The 13,971-nt window shown below is 38.6% G+C and overlaps 1 long non-coding RNA gene across 2 annotated transcripts; it reads left to right on the forward strand.

Annotated features, from left to right (window-relative positions):
* The first annotated feature begins 1,386 nt into the window (after positions 1 to 1,386).
* Positions 1,387 to 13,404, forward strand: LOC132663432 (uncharacterized). 2 transcript variants are annotated; one of them, XR_009603034.3, is made up of 5 exons: positions 1,387 to 1,586; positions 3,370 to 3,454; positions 4,410 to 4,479; positions 12,062 to 12,122; positions 12,275 to 13,404. It is a non-coding gene; the product is annotated as an uncharacterized LOC132663432 (long non-coding RNA). The 2 variants fall into 2 exon arrangements; XR_013551753.2 differs by lacking the exon at positions 1,387 to 1,586 and adding an exon at positions 1,594 to 1,734.
* Positions 13,405 to 13,971: the final 567 nt, after the last annotated feature.

Raw genomic sequence — 13,971 nt, forward strand, 5'->3', positions numbered from 1 at the left:
TCTCTGTAATTCTTAGCACTTCAAACTATGAAATCATGGGGTTTATTTCCAGGGTACTAATAAAACCATTACTTTAAGGGAAGGCTGTTTCCAACAATACTATATGAAAACTTTCTACAAATAGGCCAATGTCTTCATTGTTCAGAGCACTACTGATTCATTTCTGTCTCAGGGCCTTTGCTGTCTATTCCCATGATATGGAATGCCTCTGCCCTGGTCTCCTGCTGAGACCAAACTATTTCAACCTTCAAGGCCCAGCTTAAGATGCACCTTCTCCCAAAAAAATTCTCTTGGTCTTTATCAACCTGCCCTCCCCCTCTTGTCTCCACCCCTAATCTGCTCAAATATATTTCTTGTGGCAGGTGATATCCCATGACATAGCATTCAGTACAGAAAAGGGCTAGAAGTACAGTAAGACAGCTTGATTGAGGAGGTCTCAGACTCCTGACAATGGAAGTATGGCCAGGTGCAGCTTAGTTCATGTAGTTTGGGGAAAAACAGACCTGCCCAGGACTGAATCCTCGCTCTGACACTTAGTAGCTATGTAGCCTCAGGCAGATTACTTTCCTTCCCTGGGCTGCAGTGTCCCTTTCAAAAATGCCATGGGGTTGCTTCCAGGCTAAAATTGGTTTAGGTGACAACCACTTTCCTAAACACTGGAGCTACAAAGATGAGTAAGGTAAAGCCCTGATCTTGAAAAAGAGCTCAGAGTCTACAGACAAGCTATTTGCAATAGTTTCAGGCTCTTTGAGGGAAACAGTTAAAAGGTGTCATGGGAATAGTAAACTGAAAGCAGTAGGGAGTAGGGGAGAAGCTGTGGAGTCTGAAGTGATACCAGAATTGCAGATCTGTGCTGAAAGCTGGAAAAGAGTGACAGTAGTAGGAATGGAGGTGGAAGGAAGGAATGGAGGAAAGGAAGATTTGAGAGACATTCCAAGTAGAGCAAAATTACAGGCCTTGGCACATTTCAGACTTAAGAGGATAGAGGAGATTGGTGACGAATCTTGACCAAATTTCTAGCTAAGGAGACAGACACAGGCACCGATAGAAACGGAGTTAACTGGTTTGGGTAGTGGAAGAGATCAACCTCTGCAGACAGCAGATATGTCTCACAAACAACTGATGCCAATCTTGAAGTCCAACAGCTTCTTTTTTCACAAGCCTACTGAGTCCTCTTCCTCACCCCACCTCCATCCCGCTTGATTTTACTGAGAAAGTTCACTGGTACGTTGAACAGTCAACTAGGTTTGCGAGACCTAGGCAAACAGCATGAACAACTAATAAGAAGTACACTCCCCATGCATCTTTTTTATTGGCTCTACTTGACTTTTAAAGTTAAAATAATGTTCGCCTAGGATAGCCCAGGTGTCTCTTGACCATTCCTCCAAGATTACAAATATCCAACTATCCTCTGAAGCTGCCCGTGTAGAGCAAGGCAGTCTGGTCCGTTACAATTGGAGGATGGTACTTCCACATTCTGAACCAGTAACTGTCACCCAGGACCAGCCAGAACCTGCTTTCTGTGGAACCCCCAACCTCCTCCTTTCCACCTCAGACACTGAGCATGCTCACTGCAGATTAAGAAGGTGATTCCTCATATAGTCCCTAGTTTATAGAGATCAAAAACAAAAATGTAATGCATGCCTTTCCTTTGATCCAACAATTATAGAAATGTATACTAAGGAAATAATCAGAAGTGCACATAAATAAATGGCTGCAAAGATATCTTTTGAGGTATCCCTTTGGATTGGGGGGGGGGAACAGAAAATGCAGGGACATTCTGAATGCAAAACAATAAGGAAGTATTTCAATAAGTTGCCACATATCCACAGAAGGGAATATTATACAGAATTTAAAATATTATAAAGACATTTTAATGGCATGGGAAAATATTTAAAATACATTTTAATTAGCAAAAAAAGAGAACTACATATAACTCTGTGCTCAATTTTGTAACATACCCCCCCAACACACACATGCCTTATATACATAAATAAACACAAACACATACATACACACACATAGCCAAAGAAAAATAACCTGGGAGGTTATTACTATTATCTCTAGGTGGAGATGACTAAATAATTTTAAATGATTTTTATTTTCTTCTTTGTACTTTTCTGTATTTTCCAATTATCTTTGAAATCTTTTGTAATCAAGAAAAAAAATTCTCAAAATAAAGGGAAATGGGCCATGAAATAGGCCATGACTTGAAGGGAAGAAACCTGTAGAGATGATATGTAAGCCATGGAGCATTTATTCCTTCCATACTTCAGGGGATATTTTTTTCTTTCCTGAACACTGAGATGGCCAGTCTTTCCATCTCTTACCATAAAATGCCTGACAGCTTGGATTTCAAAGCTTTTCTTTAAAGCTCAGAGCTTCTCTCAATAAAACCTATATTCCTCCATGCCTAGGCAATAAATGGCCAAAAGAATCTACTAGGTTTTTGGAAACAATCATTTCTCTTTTCTTTATATTGACTGGATTAACTTTTGCCAAGAGACAAATGATCTGCCTGGATCACTCAGTTCCTTATTCTTTGATTTAATTAGGGATTAGATGGTAATAGACTGGAAATAAATTCTCTTTTCATTGACCTAAATTAACTTGGCTTTTGAAATATGGCATAGGCTCAACAATTATCTGAAAGGAAAAAATACATATATAATAACCCATTACATGCAGGAAACTGTACCAATCCAACCACTTAAACATGTCTCATTAACACCATCTGTAATAAATACTCCCAACTCTTTGAGTAATGGAAGCCATTTCTGTCCGTAAGATATAGGAATAAGGAAAGGTAGTGAGAAGGAATTCCCTTCCCAACAAGTATTTTTGAGTAGAAATCTATTTTTGTAGCAAGATCATTTGTTGGCCAAGTCTTGTTTCTTGTTTGACAGACCTACTTCCCACCATGTGCCTCTGTCCTCTGCAGTATAGCTTCCACACAGTGATGGGATTTCTCTCCCTAAAACCCTCCATTTAGTATATTCATCTCTCCTCACAACTTAAATTTTTATAGAAAATTGTGGTTTGCAAAGGCTTTCACACAAAAGATGTTATGTGATCTTTACAAAAACTCTAGAAGACAAGAATTTTACAGATGAAGAAACTAAGTTCAGAGAGATTGTTACTTGTCCAGATACTCCTGCTAGTAAGAATTGGTTATCAGATGAAAACTTCCATTTTCTAACATGTGATTGATTGAGTGTTTCATCTGTCAATAATCCTGATAATACCAATTTGTCTTGATGTTGAGTTTTAAGACATTTTTCTCATCCATATGCATTTAACCACTTCCACACTGCCTCTCGATAATGATTAGTGTGTATGCTGTGTACCCTAATCTCAAATTCATTTTAGTGAAAATCATTCTTGGAGGATGGCACAAAGGACATTACCTAGAACAAACCAGCGTGTAGACATTCAACCCATTAAAGCCGTCTGGGTAAGATGTACTTCATTCGCCAGAACTGTTGGATAACCTAGGGAGCTTAAGGTACCTGATCTTGTCTCCAGACATAGCCTTTGCTCTCCCAGGCCTTTTTTCTTTTCTGAGTTCTGACTCTGGTATGGCCCTTACTGACATAGTTGGTATGATCTCCTGCAGCAGGTAACTTGCTATCCTGTAACATGCTATTTTTAGATTTGTAATAATCTCCCCACACCCCACTCACTTACCCCATGTTTTGCCCACATCCTACTACATGCACACATACACACAAAGACATGCCCTAGACTATATAGTTGCCCTGAGAGGAGATACAGGTCTTACTCTTCTTACTGTATCTTCCTATTGCCAATAGATGCCTAAAATTTTTTGCTATGTTAAATTGATCACTATATTTTTAAATTAGAGTGTCTACTAGAAAGTACAGCTATGCAATTATAATTGTATATTTTATGACCCACTCTTTCCCCTACCTGCCTCTATTCCCTTTTTCTTACACCACAAATCCTTTCATTTATTTTAATTTTTTATTTTAATTTATTTTAATACCTTTCAGCAAATAACTTTATATTTTATTTCATGGGATGGTGATCATAAGTCCTCTAACTTATTTCAGCCTAAGACTCTAATATTTGAATTAGCCTGGGAAAAGTTTGGAAATCACTATTTATTCTATGCTTCTCATTCAATTTCTCTAGGCAAAATATCCTCTACTCTTTAAAAAGTGTATTCACTTCTAAATGAGGATACAAATTTCATTTTTCGAGGTCAAACTAGCCCAATTCAATATTCTTTGTTGTTGTGCTCAATTATAAAATGGAAAGACTGAAAGAAAATACAATTTTATTATATAACATAATAACATGAGCTAGGCTAAAAATATTGTTTACCACGTCCTGATCATGTTTTCAAGATTTTTTTTAAACAGCTTGACAATATTTAATTTTGTTAGTAGAACGCGTGGTCTGGATTATTTCTTTTTTGAAATGTGGATGTATCTGGTAACTAAGGCATCTTAGAAGGTGAGTATTACATTTAAAGTCATGTTATAGGACTAGGGAACAAACTGAGGGTTGATGGGGGGTGGGAGGGAGAGGAGGGTGGGTGATGGGTATTGAGGAGGGCACCTTTTGGGATGAGCACTGGGTGTTGTATGGAAACCAATTTGACAATAAATTTCATATATTGAAAAAAATAAAATAAAATAAATAAAAATAAAGTCATGTTATAGGACTAGGGAAACAATCTCTTTGACATAGGACCCCATATTTTAGATACCACCATACAGGGTTGGTTGGGGACAACTTCAAGAGGGATGCTAGCATGCGTGTTCCCCCCTAATACACACTCAAACACTCACTATCTCTAGGTAGAATGAGATTCTTTAACAAAACATGGATAAAGCACTTAATGCAAACTGTAAAATGTTTAGCCTATAATTTTCATTAATTACTGTCTCCAATACAGAGTGCTGCTGGGAAATTAAAACGTAAAAGCAATGCTTTTTTTTCCTTGTATTTATTGAGCAAGAAAAAGAAATGGAACAATAAGAGATACACTAAGGAAAAGTTAGTTCCCTGTTCATAATATATTAAAGGCAGTATTTTAAGCATGCTTCCTCATTCCTTGTGGGCCAGTCCTTTCCCTGAACACAGAAGAAGCACAGCCCACACTTCCATAAATGTTCTCTCACCAATAGCCCCCACATATCTCAGCCTATTCTGCCACAGCCTTTCTTTTAAAATAAATAAATTCATTAGGGATTTCGGGAGGAAGTCATGTCACATTGAGACAAGTGAGTTTATGGTTTCCAAAAATAAAACAAAGTATGGACAAATGTGTTGGCAATGGAGAAAGGGTTATCTGCGGTACGAGATTTCCAAGGTCTGAGCCTGAAAACTATGAACTCTAATTATACTCTGATTGCCACCCAGGAAAATCCATCTTTTCCCCTGTGTTTCACTGATACTCTAAAATTGAAGTATTGTATAGACAAAAAAATACTGAGTTCTATGAAGTAAAGGGATTATATAATTAACAGTGCTTGAGAAATTATTATTACATTCTACCCCTCCCCCAAATCACGGATCCCAGGCATTTCTATGCCCAGTCCCCCTTAGTAACTTTACCACTTGCTGTTCACATCTTCTAAACTCTCTGCCTAGTTTTCCTCCTGGCCATGACTGATGTTATTTCTTTGTCCTGGAAGCAAAGAGCCATGTTACATATTCTTTTAAACTTCTACACCATTTTGGGGCCCTGCAATTTTTTTTTTTTTTATAAGAATCTCCCAAGTTTCTTCATTCTTTGCCTCATTGTGACCTCTTCTTGGATTCATGATCTTTTCCAACCCTACAGAGGGAGCTGCCTCCTTCCTTAGCATCATGTGTCAGTTTTGGTTTTTGTTTGTTGGTAATACTACCTTTTGCTCAATGTTCCTTGACATCTCCTTATGAAGAGAATACACAGAGCCCAGACAAGCTTCTACTACTGTACAAATGGTTTCAAAATCTGAAAGATCTGGATTCAAATCATGGTTCTAAAACTGTAAGCAACCTGAATAGGCTTTCTGAGCTCCACTGTCCTCATCTTTGGAATGGGAATCCCAGTATGTACTTCATATTACTGATGTGAGGGTTCAATGAGATTGCACCTGTAAAAATATCAATATACTTCCTGGCATCTCCTGAGTGCCTTCCACAACACTTCTTCTGCCCTCATAAGTTTTTAATTAAATATTATATCTGACCACACATTTCAGGAGTTAAGTCACTCATGCTTCCTGTAACTCTTTGGAAATTGCTCAGAATGTACTATTGGTCTCCTCTAACTTCATCTCATTTATACATTTCATGCAGATTGTAAATCTATTCTAACTGTTGGTTAAGACTCAAGATGTTGCTTACCACAGCAAAGAAAATCATTTCTGGGTTTTAAATACTCTCTTCTTTTTTCTTCTTTTCCTAAAGTTCGGTCAAGTGCAAACATTTCAAACTTGAATTCAGCACTTTTCCCAAGTAAGGCAATCAGGATATACCAATACCAATTTGGCATACCCGTACACAATGTGATATTCAATATAAAAAGTGGGTTATAAGAAGCAAAGAATCAGAAATTGTAATAAAGTACAGGAGGGGGAAAAATTCTAATGACATTCAGGACCAAAATTGAGCTGTCTGAATCTATTGTTTATACGTGGGCTTAATTTCACCAGAACTGCTTGCTCAGCTTAACATAAATCCAGGAGGAAAAAATCCACTTTCACATGAAGAAATATGAACTGGAATTCATAGATACAGCAAGAAAAAAAGTTCAGCTCTCATCCGTCTACATGAGCAAAATTATTTCACTAATGTTCCTTCTGATTCATGGTTTCTACTTTGTGACAGTTTTAGATGGAGACCACATAAACTAAAAGGTCTCTTTTGTACCAGAAGAGAACAAACAGTGTGCTCTTCAGATTAGGCTGAAGGATGATGCCTGAGTCAACCAGTGTATCCAAAGATGGGATGCTACAAGTTTTGCAAGTCTGCCCCTGAACACCAGCCCTCCCTGGGTGGGGCAGAACCAATATATTTAGAGATCTCTGCAAAGAAAGCAGGGAGTGTGCAAATTATTTCTGATAGGTGCTGTGTATCACTCTACTTTAGATCTTTTGAGTTGTCAGTTCAGGAAATACAAATATGCTTCAGTAAGGCAAGGCATTCAAAAGGGACGCTGGACATCACCCTCCCCACATCCTGCCTTTCACTTTTCCACCCACCTTCTCTGAAAGTTCAAACTATTCAAAAAATTAATACACTTCTAATGCTACAGTAATCTTCAGTGAGCTGGAATACATGTTCTTAGACTGAGAAAGGCTGCCTCAGACCGGGAACAAATTTTCCCAAATGTCAACACCCAATAGAATTCCCAGGAGAAAATATGGGGAGATTATTTCCTCCCAGAGCAGCTATTTCCTTAGAATGCCCTATTGAAATGTTCTTTGTGGGGCGCCGGGGTGGCTCAGTCAATTGAGCATCCAACTTCAGCTCAGATCATGATCTCGCGGTTCGTAAGTTCGAGTCCCATGTCAGGCTCTGTGCTGACAGCTCGGAACCTGGAGCTTGCTTCGGATTCTATGTCTCCCTCTCTCTCTGCCCCTCCCCTGCTCACATTCTGTCTCCCTCTCTCTCTCTCTCTCAAAAATAAATAAAGATTTAAAAAATTTAAAAAAAAAAAAAAGAAATGTTCTTTGTTACTGTGAGCCATAGCCTGCTAATGATCTGGGCTAGCCCTATGGGTTTTGCCCTATTGAGCTGTAGAAAAGAAGTTTCTTTGTTCCCTATCACAACTCTTGAAAGTCTTGAAGTCCCTCTTAGATTATTGTGTTCTTTATTAAACAAGACACCTTCATTCTTTATACCAAATCTGTTCAAAAACATCACAGTTCTGCCATGACTACCAAAAGATAGCAATGATATCTTAAGTAGCACCAAGGAAATCTATCTGTAGGGAACAGACAGACCTAATCCTTTCTTCTTTGTAAATAGCGGTTTCCAGTGCACCTGAAATGTAGACTCATTTGTGGATGTCCAACAAGAACACAAATACTAGAAATACTCTCCAAAAGAATCAACTTTCATGGAGTTAAGCTTTATCCCCATTGGCAGATATCCAAAAAGGAAACTTGATGTTCTTACTTGATAGCCACACCTTCAGAATATAAAACTGTTCTTCAGGTCAGATAAGTCAGTTGGATTTTTAAGTGGGGTCTACAAAGGAATTCAGCAATTCAGCACAGTGAAAGACCTAGATCTATCAAGGGTGAACTTAAAGCACAGAGCTATACATTAATGCAACTGTTATAAATTAATGGTTTCCCATAAAGCGTGATAAATTGTAGAGTGGCATCATAGATTCTGCAGCCAGATGTGCTATGTATTCATGTGATAATGGAAGATGAATGTTTGCTGCATATATCATCCTGAATTTGGTTCTTTGTGAACAATTTTTCCCTTTGTTTTTGAATTTATCAAAGCCAAAGTACCTAATCCATTCTTTAAGTGAAGAAACAGAGTTGGAATTATTATTGACTGATTTTGTTTTTTTATAAATGGTTAGGCTTTTCTTTTTGTATTCGATAAGTCAAGATAGACTGCAGTGTTACCTAAACCAAAAAGAGATAAAATGGAGATTTCAGATACTGACATGTAGCTACTAAAAAAGCAAAGAGAGGGCTTGCTTCTTGAAAACAAGTTGGTGCATTAATTTTCCACAAAGTTCCCATCAGATGTCATCAAATTCAACGCACTGTGCAGATGGGAAAGACTGACTATTGAAACAATTAACTATTGTGAGTCATTTCCTCAATCTGCTTTTGTTTTAGCCAATATGTCAAGTGGTGACAGACACTGTTAAATTTCACAAGCTCTACTGTCTTCTTGGAAACGGCATAATACAATTGACATAGCTCAGCTTGATAAATCTGCCAAACTAATGGTGGGGCCTCTTTCCTTCTACTTTTCAATGCCAAAATCTAAAGATATTATGTAGAACCTATTCAACATGAAGAACACAAAGTCCATTTTGTCCTCTCTGAATACTCCCATTTAATCACCTGCTGGCTCTTAGTTTCCCAATCCTTTTGAATTGGCACTAAAATGAATATGGTAAAAATTTTATATATTCAGTCTCCACTATCTCAGAAAAATGCTGTCATGGATGCTGAATTTTCTGGAAGTTTGCCACTTGCTTCAGCTTGGTCTGAAAGTCTATTACTTTAGATGACCTAATTTACCACTTAACACTTCAGGTGACTTTTAGACAATCAAAAGCTACTTGTCCTAATCTAACTAAAACATTTTCTAATCTTAGAGGTATGACTTTACTATTTGTGTGCACCATGTCACTTGCAGGTCTAAGGAAAGTAGGGGGAAACCGTTGTGTTGTTCCATGATAGTCTTGCTCCAATCAGGAAAAAGATCTCTAGGCAGCTTCTCTTGCACAAGATTCAAATTCACTAACCATTCCTTTATAACTCCTTCATTCATATGGCACAGTAGCTCACCACCTTCTAGAAGGCAGCTCTGACTGTCTGTCTCTAGGGGAAAGTACAGTGAGTCCTCAGAAACTCAGGTAAGCCAGAAGCCAGGCCATACCTCACTCCCTAACACTAGGGAGATTGCAACTAGCTGCAGTGGCCCGCGGTTAAGGCATTATTTAACAGGAATGACCAGTCAACTAATATCTGACAAAGGAATCAAGAATACACAATGGAGAAAGGATAGTCTTTTCAATAAATGCTATTAGGAAAACTGGATGATCACATGCAGAAAAATGAAATTGGATCCCTACCTTACACCACTCACAAAAATTAAGTCGAAATGAAATGAACACTGAAACATAGACCTGAAACAGCAAGACTCCTAGAAGAAAACATAAGGAAGAACCTCTTTGACATCGGTCTTAGCAATGATTTTTTGGATATGACACCAAAAGCACAAGGAACAAAAGCAAAAATCAATAAATGGCAGTACATCAAATTAAAAACCTTCTGCACAGCAAAGGAAACAATCAACAAAATGAAAAGGCAGCCTATAGAATGGGAGAAAATGCTTGCAAACCACCTATCTGATACTTAATACACAAAATATATAAATCATACAATAGCAAAAAAAAAATCCAATTTAAAAATAAACAAGGAACCGAATAGATACTGGTCCAAAGAAGACATCCAAATGGCCAACAGATACATGAAAAAATGTTCAACATCACTCATCATCAGGGAAATGCAAACCAAAACCACAATGAGATATCCTTCACATCTATTAGAAAGGCTGTCATAAAGAAAAAAAAAAAAAACAAGAAATAACAAGTGTTGGCAAGGATGTGGAGAAAAGGGAAGTCCTGTGCACTGTTGGTGGGAATGTAAATTGGTAGAGCCACTACAGAAAATGGTAAGGAGGTTTCCCCCAAAATTAAAAATACAACTATGATATGATCCATCAATTCCTTTTTGGGATATATATCCAAAGAAAATAAAAACAGGACATTGAAAAGATGTCTGAACTCCCATGTTTACAGCAGCATTATTCACAAAGCCAAGGAAGAGAAACGATCTAAATTATTGTCAATAGATGAATGGATAAAGATGTGCCACATACACACACACACACACACACACACACACACACACACACACACGAATTATGTGATGTGACAGAGGGGTGATCATATTGTAATACATAAGTGTATCAAATCAACACATTGTACACCTTCAACTTACACAATGTTATAGATCAATTATATCTCAATAAAGTTGGATAAAATAAGCAAAATGGGTGGCCATTCCAGATAGTTCAAAGGCAACAAATGACCCAGGATTAGACGAACACAGAAGCTAGTATGCAAGCAGAAACCACTAGTTGGGATTATGGCCGTCGTCAGAAAGACTGTCCAAACTCGACAGGACCCCCGTCAGCAAAATGCACACAATCACTGACCAACCTCAAATACACTCTCACTATCCCTGGCAGTCCTACCGCATTTCTCTAGTGCATGTACTCTCCATTCTTATAGATGACTTTCACACCTCTCCTCTCTTAAAACCTCTCCCAACACCTTCTTTCCCATCCATTCTGATGACCTTTCTTCTTCATGTTAAAGAAAAATTGGAGCAACCAGAAAGACAACCTCTGTGCGTTTCTACCGCTGCATCCACCTACCTACCAACTTCTGCACCCATACAGTGTGGTTCCGCACCCGGGAACATACTCTCCATGCTCTTACGTAAAGCCAACCCTTCCATCATAGCACTCAGTCTTTTGCCTCCTCGAAGATGGAGAGGTGTCTCCACTCACCCTCTTCTGTATCGCCAAACTTCCCTCTCTACTGTCTCTTCCCTTTTTGTACAAATGTGATCTTAATTCTCCCATCTTTTTTTTAATGTTTATTTGAGAGACAGAGAGAAAGACAGAGTATGAGAGGGGGAGGGACAGAGAGAGAGGCAGACCCAGAATCTGAAGCAGGCTCCAGGCTCTGAGCGTCAGCACAGAGCCCGATGTGGGCTCAAACCCACCAACTGCGAGATCATGATCAGGGTCAAAGTCAGCGCTCAACCGATTAAGCCACCCAGGCACCCCTTAATTCTCCCATCTTAAGAAAAAGATGTCTCTTTAGAGACTAAAGAATCCTTATACCGAGGCTAGTGGTTCTCAAACCTAAGTCAATGTAACAGTCTCCTGGGGAGCCTGAATAAGAATATCAGTGCCAGGGGGTCCTGCTCTTCCAGAGATTGAGTTAGTCGGTCTGGATTATGACCTAGGCATTAGAGTTTCGTGCATTTGATGTGACTCTAATGTGCATCCAAGGTAGAGAAGCACTGATCTAATCTAGATTCATCATTAAATGAGGTACCAAAAGTCGAGAGAGGTGCAGCAGCTCACCCAAGCCCAGACAAATCATTAGTGGTAGAGCCAAGACAAAAATCCAGCAAAGCTAATTCCCAGTCCAGTGCTCTTTTGACAACATCAGGCAAAATGTCATATACAAAAATGTAATCTTTGGCAAAGAACCATGAATGCCACCATAAGTAATGAACTTACTAATTGTTCATCTCCACAGAGAATACTGGCCTTTCTGTCTTTGGTCACAAAAGGAGAGCTTAAACAGAGATGCTGAGAAGGCAAGTATAGCAGAGAATGTGAAGAAATCCCTGCCATGGTACCCACAGCAGATGTTTTCGAAGTTTGGGGATGGTAAAGGACCCAGGGGACGGTGCCAAGGAGCAGCACGAGGTGCCGTGTGATAAATGGAGCTGTCTCTTTCCCATTACAGGAACATAGCAAGTTTCAAGAGCAAATCAGAAACCTCGAATGATTAATTGTGTAGTCTACAATGAGTCCTGTTGTGTTTGTCTATGAATCCCTTTGCTCTGAAGATGAGACACACCAGGTGCAGAGAAACACCTGGCTATGATGAACCCTGTGAGTTTCTTAGTAACCCACTCCAAAAAAAAGGGGAACAGTGGTTTTGTTTACAGGTGAACAGTAGGAAGGGGATCAAAGCTGGTGAGAAAACTGAAATGGTGGAGTAAGAACAAAAGCATCCCTTTAACATCAAGCCAAGCGCTGTCATATCTCTGGCTTGGCCTCCTCTTTCTCTATACCTACTTGGCATCAATGAGGAACAAAGTATTTTAAGGAAGTCATAACTTCGTTCTTACTTATTCCCACCCACCGATTCCGCTGCCACCTCGCAGTCACCTTTGCATGTGACCTAAGGAAGTTTCAGCTAAGCGTTAGCAGTGAAGAGCATAGCCATTGAGCACACCGGTTTCTGGGCCCAAAGCCCACATTTTACTATCCATGTGACACGGCACAAATTATCGAAAGTCTCTGTGCTTCACCATCTGCCCAAATATGATATAACATTAATAATACCCACCTAGGAACTCTTGTCTAAGTAAAGTACACATGAATGTAAGATGCCTGAAACAATCAGTAAATAGCAGCTATTGTTGTTAAACAAGATGGCCAGGGAGATTACTGTTATTTTTCTTTAAAGTGTAACCAGCACGTTAACAATACTGTTTGCATACTAAATGAGTGTGTCAATTACACATAGTTATTGACCCTTCCTTAAAGCTGATGAGGTACACTAATATTTAGTTAGCTAATTTTGTTGAACTGTAGAGGCAGCATGGCTTGGTGGAAAGATCTAGATTCCAAGGCCAGCTCTATTGTTCACTAATTGCAAGCCTTAAAAAAAAAGAAAGGTGTTTAATCTCTCGATGCCTCATCTGTTCTTTAAAAAGTGAGAAGAAAAATACTTCATTTTCAGGGTGGTAGTAAGAACGAAATGAGAGAATGCAAATACCTAGTGCATAATAGGTGTCTGTAATAAAGGATTGTTGACAAGACAGCACACATTTACCTTACAGCAATAAAAGTGCTCTCCATTTTTAATACCCTTTAATTGTTTTCATGAATTCATAGCAGCATTCCTCCAAATTAGTCTGAATTTGTTATGTTTTGTCATGTGGTTTAATCCCAAGTACAGCTAAATGACAAGTGACCACGTCAGAATGGTTCTGGGGGAGCGTATCATCTAAAACAGATTAATGTGGATGCAGCTCTTTTAAAAATATCTAAGGGGGAAAACTCTAAATTGTCTCTTGGACACACCTCAAGCTGTTAGAGGAAGCTTTTACGTTTATCTTCTCTAACGGTAAACGATTGGGTTTAGATTAATTGAAAACAAGGAGGGGAAAAAATGCACAGATCTATGTAAAACAGAGAGTGTCTATGACAAGTGTTTCCAAATACATGGTTTCCAAATATGTAATTGGTCCATTACACATCTCTGGCTTCTCTGATTTCTAAAAAGCCATGGAAGTTAAATGAGGTTGATTTATTTCCGAAAGTGGTCATTTGGATTATGTACCAATAATGGGACATCAGTATCCCTGAAAGCAAAAGATTTAAAATACATAAAGATATTTTTATGGCCCGCCGTGCCTATTTCTAAAATAC

The sequence above is a fragment of the Panthera onca genome, chromosome D4 (genome assembly GCF_046562875.1).
Source record: "Panthera onca isolate mPanOnc1 chromosome D4, mPanOnc1 haplotype 2, whole genome shotgun sequence".
Taxonomy (NCBI): domain Eukaryota; kingdom Metazoa; phylum Chordata; class Mammalia; order Carnivora; family Felidae; genus Panthera; species Panthera onca.